This window comes from Alosa pseudoharengus, unplaced genomic scaffold, assembly GCF_046254945.1.
Source record: "Alosa pseudoharengus isolate Yale_2024_CS ecotype anadromous, Long Island Sound unplaced genomic scaffold, YU_APseudo_1.1 YU_APseudo_1.1_scf_7, whole genome shotgun sequence".
Lineage (NCBI taxonomy): Eukaryota > Metazoa > Chordata > Actinopteri > Clupeiformes > Clupeidae > Alosa > Alosa pseudoharengus.
Window position 1 is genome coordinate 30,193,934 of NW_027468859.1, and position 9,177 is coordinate 30,203,110.

Consider the following 9,177-nt stretch of genomic DNA (forward strand, 5'->3'; position numbering starts at 1 on the left):
GGTGGGGGGATGGATTCCAGTATCCCAGGGTTCCATGGGAACTGTGACGATGGGCTTGCAGAGCTGAACAGCTTTGCTCTGTTGCTCTGGTTTCCGTGGCGACTGCACAGCAGTGGCGCAGGCCGCCGGTCTCTCTCCCTCTGTGGCGTGAGGAAGCAGAACCGAGACAGACACAAAGGCCAGAGACGAGACGAGCAGCAGAAAATCAACTCTGGAGACTTCGGAAAAACACTGCTCAACTCTTCTGTTCCTCTTCTACACTGTACAACAGAGCTGGGGAGCAGAGCTGTATAGTCAGCGCTAGAGCAGAGTTGGGGGCAAGCCCTGTGAACAGGTTCAGCTGGTGAGACAAGTTAACACCACGACTGCTACAGACCCACAAACTAATTCAGTCTCCCATGTTTTTGTCTCCTAGTTTGTTTGTTTTGTTTGGTAGGCCTATGTGTTACATGGGCGTGGGGATCTAGACAAATTCTTGTGAAATAATGACTCACTCGTATCATCTCATAGCGTCAGACCTAAGAGCCATACACAAACACACACACACACACTCACACACACACACAGAGCTGTCTCTACAATAACTGTTTACATTGGTATTGAAAGACTTGATCGGTCCGTTGATTTATCATGGAAATGGAAACATAAATGAAGAGTAAAATTAGACCATGTTCTCTTGTTCTGTTATCTAACGCCAACCACATTCAGCACCTAAAAATAGAACCTAAATGGGACAGTCTTTGACTGTAACAAGGGTTTTCAAGCATTTAAAACTCGGTGTGTTTCTCTCTCTCTATGTGTGTGAGTGTATGTGTCTCTGTGTGTGTTTGTGTGTTTGCATGTGTTTTACACAAAAGGGAGTTATAATTGGTGTATCAATTCCCTTAGTGTGTGTGCCTGTAGCCAAAACATCAAGAACTCCAGTACTCCTTCCACTGTTTACTTTCAGACTTTTGATTAAGACCACTGCCTGCCAACACTACCAAAGGCAAATATAACACATTCCTCGCTCATAACGTAAAGATTACTCTCAGGTGCCTCCTATTTGCTCCGCTAAATAAGGCGTCCAGACAGTCAACACAAGAGCTGGACGAGGCCCTTCTGACTGTCTGCATGGATGCTGTCTGTCTGTCTGTATGGATGCTGTCTGACTGTCTGTCTGTATGCTGTCTATCTATGTGGAAGCTGTCTGACTGTCTGTAGGGATGCTGTCTGTCTGTCTGTCTGTATGGATGGATGCTGACTGTCTGTCTGTCCATATGGATTCTGTCTGTCTGTCTCTATGGCTGCTGTCTGTCTATCTGTATTCTGACTTCCTCACTGTGCACTGTGATTAGCTGTTTACATGAATGCTTACAGTGAAGTACTGTAAATAAGGACATTCCCCTTAAAGTGCTAGAATCTGTTGTTTATTTTTTCCTCACAGATGTTTGCATTGCAGTTTAAAATATGATACTGTATGCTATTACAGTAGAATACTGTTAGATTCCAGAGCAAATTGACATCAGAGTTTTACAGTGTAGTTTAATCACAAACGCATGCACAGATACTGCTCCACAACAGCATGTGTGTCTTTGTCCAATGGTGGGTTTTGTTGAGTTTGTGACTTTTGTAATCTAATATGATCCTGATTCAGTTGTGTGGATGGCTGCAGAGCCGTGCTGAGACTTCAGCCAGAGACTTTCTAATGAGGAGACACCACACTCAAAGAATCCTCTATAGAAATGCATGGGGTTAGTTCATATAACCAGAGACTTTCTAGAGACACCACACTCAAAGAATCCTCCATAGAAACGCATGGGGTTAGTTCATATAACCAGAGACTTTCTAATGACGAGACACTGCACTCAAAGAATCCTCCATGGGGTTAGTTCATATAACCAGAGACTTTCTAGTGACGAGACACTGCACTCAAAGAAATCTCCATAGAAATGCATGGGGTCAGTTCATATAACCAAAGACTTTCTAATGACGAGACACCGCACTCAAAGAATCCTCCATAGAAATGCATGGGGTTAGTTCGTAACGCCGTCGTATGGCCATTGTCTACACATATCCCGCCCCTTCCTGTATGCTTCCCCATTCACTTGAATAGGAAAATAGCTGCCTGATAACTGCCCAAAGTGCGTTGCAAGATGGCCGCCGAGTGGGGGGGGGGACTTGCCTGAAAGGACTTTGCTTCAGTTGTCCAGCCAGAGTCCCTTTCTCATCCGCTCTCAGTCACAGAGAGCAGGTGGCGCTGCGCTGAGTGCTGTACTGCACTGCACTGTGCAGATGCATGTGTTGGTTTGCCGTGCTTGTGGAGACCGTTCTGACAGACAGACAGGCACAAACAAGCCATGAGTGAGCTCCCAGTAATCCCCATCCCTGAGGCCGTACCAGGGATGCCCAGGTGGAGGCTGATCTCAGCCAGATGGGGCTGAAGTCAGACGGCTACTACTGTCTGTGGAATTCCAGAGGATGTGCACAGGATCAGGGGCGCGTTCAGATCAAAACAGTTTGTTTTGAGTCTGCTGTACAGGTTAGCGAAAACAGACATTAGCGGTCTAAGGAGGTAGTTCTCTGTGAACAAATATGGTTGTTGTTGGACTGACCTGTGCCTAATGTCTGTGAAGATCAAGAGGAATTGGGCACGTGATCAGGGGCGTGATCAAAATAGGCAAACAGTTTGTTTTGAGTCTGCTTTGAAGGTTTGTGTGCGAACATTAGCGATAAAATCTGCTTAATTCCATTGTTTTCATTCATCAGTGTCCTAATTCCAAGCAACGCAAGCAGCGTGATGCAACGAAACGTTTTGAGAGAACTTTTGTCTGACGCCTCGTGTCTATTTTCTTTCTGTCGTTCGCGTTGCTCTGCTATTTTAAATCAGGAATATGATGCAATAGAAGGGCATATTTAACGGATTCTGTGTAGACAGATAACACCAAATGCTACAAGATAGTCACTCGCTCGGATCTGGTTAGGACACGCTGTAAGAAGGTAGAACCGTGAACAAATATGGTTGTAGTTGGTCTGATCTGGGACTGATGGGGTTGAAATCAGATGGTTCAGTACTGTCTGTGGAGCTCAGGAGGATATGCACAAGATACAAGGATACAAGGAAGTTATTGTCACATGCATATAGTTACTGGAAGTAAGAAATGCAGTGAAATTATGTCTGGTGTCAGCCTATTTGTGCATTTATTGGGGGGGGGGGGGGGTGAAAAGTGCAGTAGAAGAGGGGTTTAGTAGATTAAAGGCCGTGTTGCAGGGTTCATTTTCCAACGAATTTGCACAATTTGCTCGTTGATAATAAACATTTAAACTGTTATCCATTGTATTTGATGTTGTTGGGTATCACAAAACGGAATATAATACGAAAAAGCAGCTACTATTTCACAGCGTTTGAAGTGATTTTCCTTTCCCCCACAATGCATTGCATTACGTCACCTTGGGGAGACTACAGACCAAAGCCCACCTGGAGACCCTTGAGAGTAACGAGAGAGGAGTAAAGAGAGACGAGTAAGGGATTGTTCAGCAGTAGATAGCGCAGATTATAGATAAATAGATAGGCTATATATAGCCTAGATATGTATATAGACAGGTATAGATAGCTAGATAGATCATGTCATATGCTGGTCACAGGGGAGCTCCTCGACCAGCGGCCAAAATGCACTTGCTTCCCTAGTTACTGCAGCTCTCCACCACAGTTTCCATCAGGACGGCACAGCCCACACACCTGCAAAACTGCGACTTGCCTATATTATCTCCCTCTTTGGTAAGCCGTACCCTGACGATGTCAATGGCAATCAATCACGAGCAGTAGTTTTCGAAAATATTCATGCTGAAGACACGACCAGCCTAATCGGGCGGCGGCTAGAAACTAATTAACTGGGGTGGCTCACAGGTGGGACTAAAAAGTTAGCCCAGCTAGCTATCATGATGCTTCATATTCTGATCTTCTGACTAAGTTTGCCCGGTAGCCTACTTATCTGAACTAACGACATGATCACTATCACTAGATATAAAGAAAATGTTGACTTTCATTCGGTGCTGTTCACTGACAGTAACAAAAAAGTGTCGTAATGTTATAAGCATAATACATTGAACTGAATAGGTGCATTAAATGTAGCCTCATAACGAGGCCTCTCAAATTCAGAAAATTGCATTAAACTAAAATCGGAAGATGTTGTTATCTTTGTTAGACCATAGGGTCGTTGTCATATAAATGCTGTAACGAAATTCGAAGTGTAAATATACAAACTTTATGTTGAAAGTGTAACCGCGACCGTTTCCCATAGGAATGAATGTAAAACATACCCTCCAAAACGAGACCTCCCGAAATTCAGAAAAATTACTAAATTGACATCAGGCACCGTTATTACCATTGGTAGATCATAGGGTAGCTGTGATATAAATGCTGTGACGAAATTCGAAGTGTAAATATACAAACTTTATGTTGAAAGTGTAACCGTGATGTCCATTGAAATGCATTGAAATGAATGAAGCGCAGATCAAGTAGTCCCCAAAGTGACGTCATAACCAAATTGCGTACAAAAAACCTGCTAATGCTAAAAACAACAAAAACTGGCATTTAACACCATTTGGAGACATTTTTAAAAATGATATACATAGATTGAGTGCTTTATGTACCCATTAATCAACAGTGGTGGATAACCTTCAACACAGGCTTTAAGTGGCAAGGGCTGCATAAGAAAGGTGGGGGAGGATTGGGATTGGGGGGGGGGGCACCAACAAGGAGCACCCAAGAGCAACAGGGGCAAGGAAAAACTTCCCTTCCAGATCAGGGGCACATTCAAATGATCAGTCAACAAAGCTAAGTGTTTCACCAAATCATTTTGTATGCATAACCATTTGTGGTCACACTTTTGTAAATACCCTCAAGTAAAGTGTTACCTGTTGACTTTGCTGTAAAAGTTTGCAAACAGACACAAATAGTTTAATGAAGTAGATCTTGAACAAACTGTAAGGGTGACTTAATAAATTGAGAAATTATCATGCAAATTATGCTCAAATTTACAAATTCGCCTTGAGGGTTCTCTGTAGGCCGAATCTTAACACAACTTAGACTCCTCTTGTCTGTGGAGCTCAAGAGGAATTACATCAGTTCAGGACTGGACCCTGACCTCAGGAGAGGAGAGGAGAGGAGAGGAGAAGAGGAGAAGAGAAGAAAAGAAAAGAAAAGAAAAGAAAAGAAAAGAGAAGAGAAGAGAAGAGAAGAGAAGAGACCAGTGTCCAGTCAAAGTGCTTTCCTTGGGGGGAGACATTTTTATCAGGGCCCTGTGGGCTTCAGTTAAAGTTAAAGTTGACTGATATTTAGCGGATGCCTTAATCCAAGGTGATATGGACATTCAACAATTAAACCCATCTCCAGTCGTTGGTGGTCCACAGGCCCCAGGGAGGGAACAGTGACTCAGCAGGTGGTCAATCAGTGGAGGCTTTTACGCCTTCAATATACATTTTCATCTGTAGCCTATATATGTGTGTTTTCCCTATGAATCAAACCAATGACCCAGGATAACAAGTACAAAAAATCAATTAATATGAAATATGAAATTAATATGTGAATTTTACTTTTACCATGTTCCGTATGTTAGGTTCAAAACAAAGTGCAAAAGAGTTCCAAGTGTTTCTTGTGGCTGCGTCAGCTCTATTTTTTTTCGCCCAGTAAGTGTTACTGGGTTCAACTGGGCAGTCTTCATGACAGCTTGGATATTTATCAGCTCTCTCCGTGATGTAGACAGAATGACCAAGCCTATTCCCAGAGCCTGAGAGTGAGAGTACAGAGAGTCTCTGGCCCAGCTGCTCTTAAGTTCAGGTCATGATCTGAGGAAAACCGAGACACCTAGTCGGACTCTGCGTGATGTCATACTGAATGATGTACTGGCGGACTCCTCGGCTGCTTTTGTCACCGGATACAGATGACCAGGCATCATAGTGCCACAGCAGCCAAGTAGAAGATCTCCATTAGTCAGGTGTCAGAGTCTTTGATGGCCACCCAGTATCTCTCCTAGCAGGAGGCTTGTACGGTAATAACAATGATCTTTATTAAAACAGACAACAAAGTATACATGTGTAGCTATGCCTTTGTTTAAAGACCAGATGATCTCCATCAGATGAACGGGGTGAGTCAAAAGGCCTACTGGAATAAAGATCAATAGATTCCCATTTGATGGGTGGGTAGATTTCCAAATGAAAAGACGCTTGGTTTAACTTACCTGACTGCTGTTGACAAATAAAACACACACTAACATGAACAGTATAGGCTACAGACTGGATTCATGATTAGCATTGCAGCATACAGACGATACAGATTAGTTTAAATTCTTTGTAAGTTGTTTTGTAGTTGTAAGTTCCAAGACATATGTCTGTATTGTGTTGAGAGGGTGAGGTGTCAGCCTTCCTCAGAAAGCTGTGGCTGGTCACACTTCAGTGATTTTATCCTCATCCCCCCCCAAAAGCCTCATTTCTCTCCTGTCACAGTCACGCCAACCCTGAGCTGTTTTTATAAAGGCACATCTCAAACGTCCCCAGAAATATAAAAAGATGTTATTCTCTGACTACTGCTGATTCAAACTCAGATGATTAGCTTGATACATTGTCTTCATCGTCATTTTTAAGCTGTCTAAACTGGTGAAGTAACAACACTTCAATAAAAAAAGCTTAATCAAAAACCTGAACACAATGAATAACGATCACAACACATTATGGCTGTAGATCTGTTTGGGTCAAATGGCCATTCAACTAATCTAAAATAAATTTGGCCATGATCTGGCTCATGATCATCTGGCTCAGATCTGGCTGTGATCTGGTTAAGAGCCTGTTTGGATCTGGCCCTAATTCGGCCTGTCTGTGTTTGTCTGAACATCTACACCCTTAACAGCAGCCAAATTATCATGACAGAGTTGCTGCGTCAAATTGTAGAATGTAGAAAATCAATACAGAGCATCTCCAGAGACCTGGCACCCATAGCCTAACTGGGCCTTAATCTCAGTGCAGATCACCCATAGCCTATCTGGGCGTTAATCTCAGTGCGGATCACCCATAGCCTATCTGGGCCTTAATCTCAGTGCGGATCACCCCTAGCCTATGGGCCTTAATCTCAGTGCGGATCTGGCACCCCTAGTGTACAGAGCGTCTCCAGTGCAGATCTGCACCCATAGTGTACAGAGCGTCTCCAGTGCAGATCTGTACCCATAGCCTATCTGGGTCCTTAATCCTTGCATGGCCAGGGCATCACTGGATTTCTGCCAACTCTGGGACCATGGGGTTGTGGACCCGATCCATTCCAACCAGTTGTGAGATTAATCTTACACTTTATATCCCAATTATCCCAATGAGAGGGCTTGAAAGCTTAACATTTCTGTCAAAGAAGGAAAAATGTGTTGTTTGTTTCACAGTAAACCATCACAATGATATATACTGCTACCAGAGCCGGACAGTAACGGAGTACATTTACTTGAGTACAGTACTTGAGTACAGTTTTGATGGATCTGTACTTCACTCGAGTATACTTTTTGGGGAGTACTGATGACTTTACTCAAGTACATTTGAGAGGCAAATATTGTACTCTTAACTCCACTACATGTCTATCCATAACTGTGAGTACCACTTCTTCTAAAAAAAAAGGAAAAAAGAAAAATCTCGGAAACCCTCAATTTGTTGTTTCCCTCTCAAACGTGATTGGATTGTGCAGGCGCCACTGTTCGGGACAGCCTATCAGTGATCACCTTCAGCTTTCCGCCAAAGTCAACTCCATGGTCAGATTTAGATAAGAGACGAAACCATGGACGAAACAATGGATGCAGACGCAGCAGGTCCATCCCGGGAATGTGCCAACCTGTGGCCCCACCTCGCCAGACTATTTCAATTTTCTGAACAAGTTAATGGTACATAAATGTAAGCACTGTTGCAGTAGTAATGCAATATTTAGAAAATGTAGGCTACTCTTGTACTCTTGATACTCAAGTACTTTTAAAAACAAGTACTTCAGTACTTTTACTTAAGTAGACATCTGACTGTTGTACTTTTACTTCTACTTGAGTAAAATTTAGCAAAGGGTATCTGTACTTTTACTCAAGTAATGAAGCTGTGTACTCTGTCCGCCTCTGACTGCTACAAGGAAATATTTGTGTTAGGGATGCAAAGTATTACAGTAGCCTACAGTTTTGTTTTATGAGGGTTAAGAGGATTGGAGGCATGGTCTGACAAATGATCTGGTATTTATTTAGAGAAAGATGAAGTTGAGAGTTATGGCCTATGTAGAGGTTATTTGACCTGAGTAAAACTATCATGCAATCAAAACTACCCTAATCTTCCCTTGCAATTAAAAAAAATGTAACCATGGTTATTCAAGCTTCATATAAGATAAGATATTAATGTAGGTGTCTAGGCTATACTTGCCCTTGGTTGTTGGTTAAGTTATTGCACTTATTTAAAAAATACTCAAACCTATCACGTTTTAAAACATAACCATAATTTCCTCAAACATCACATATATATAAATCTGATTTCTGTTAGAAAGTTATAGAAAAAACGATAGATAGAATGTAAACTCAACACAAAGGCAAACACTTGACCATAACCAAACACCAACATGCTGGAAAACGGACATCCTTTTTGTCAGGGCATTATATAAAGCGCCCTCCAGTGGTCAACAGACAACGTGCAGGGTTAGCGTTTGATGGTCTTTTATATTGGAATGGGAAAACTCTGTTCATCACCATTGTAGGTGACGAAAGTATTTAGGGTTCACTGCGCTTTGAAATGCACAAACGCATGGTAGTGCATGATGATATCGAAACACAAATGACACCAAGTATCTATCAAAAGGAGTATTTCCAGAATATCCTACAAACTCCATACTGTTTCGGGTTGACGTAATCGTCAGGAACAAGCTTCTCATCAAGTCGATATCATTTATTCCAAGACAGAAGGTGGAGCTGTTCTCAAAATGTACTTTATATATGAGTTATTTGACTCAATTTTGTCTTAAATATCAAGAAATTGTATAAATAACACGCGTTAAAGCAAGTGACAGTACCAACAATTACATGCTTAATAGTAATTGTGGTATGTAAAGATTGAGTGACGACTGTGCATCCCTCCCCGAACAAATGGTACAGGCGACACCCTACCGCGAGCTGTTTTTGTGCCATCCACTTGTAATTGATTCGG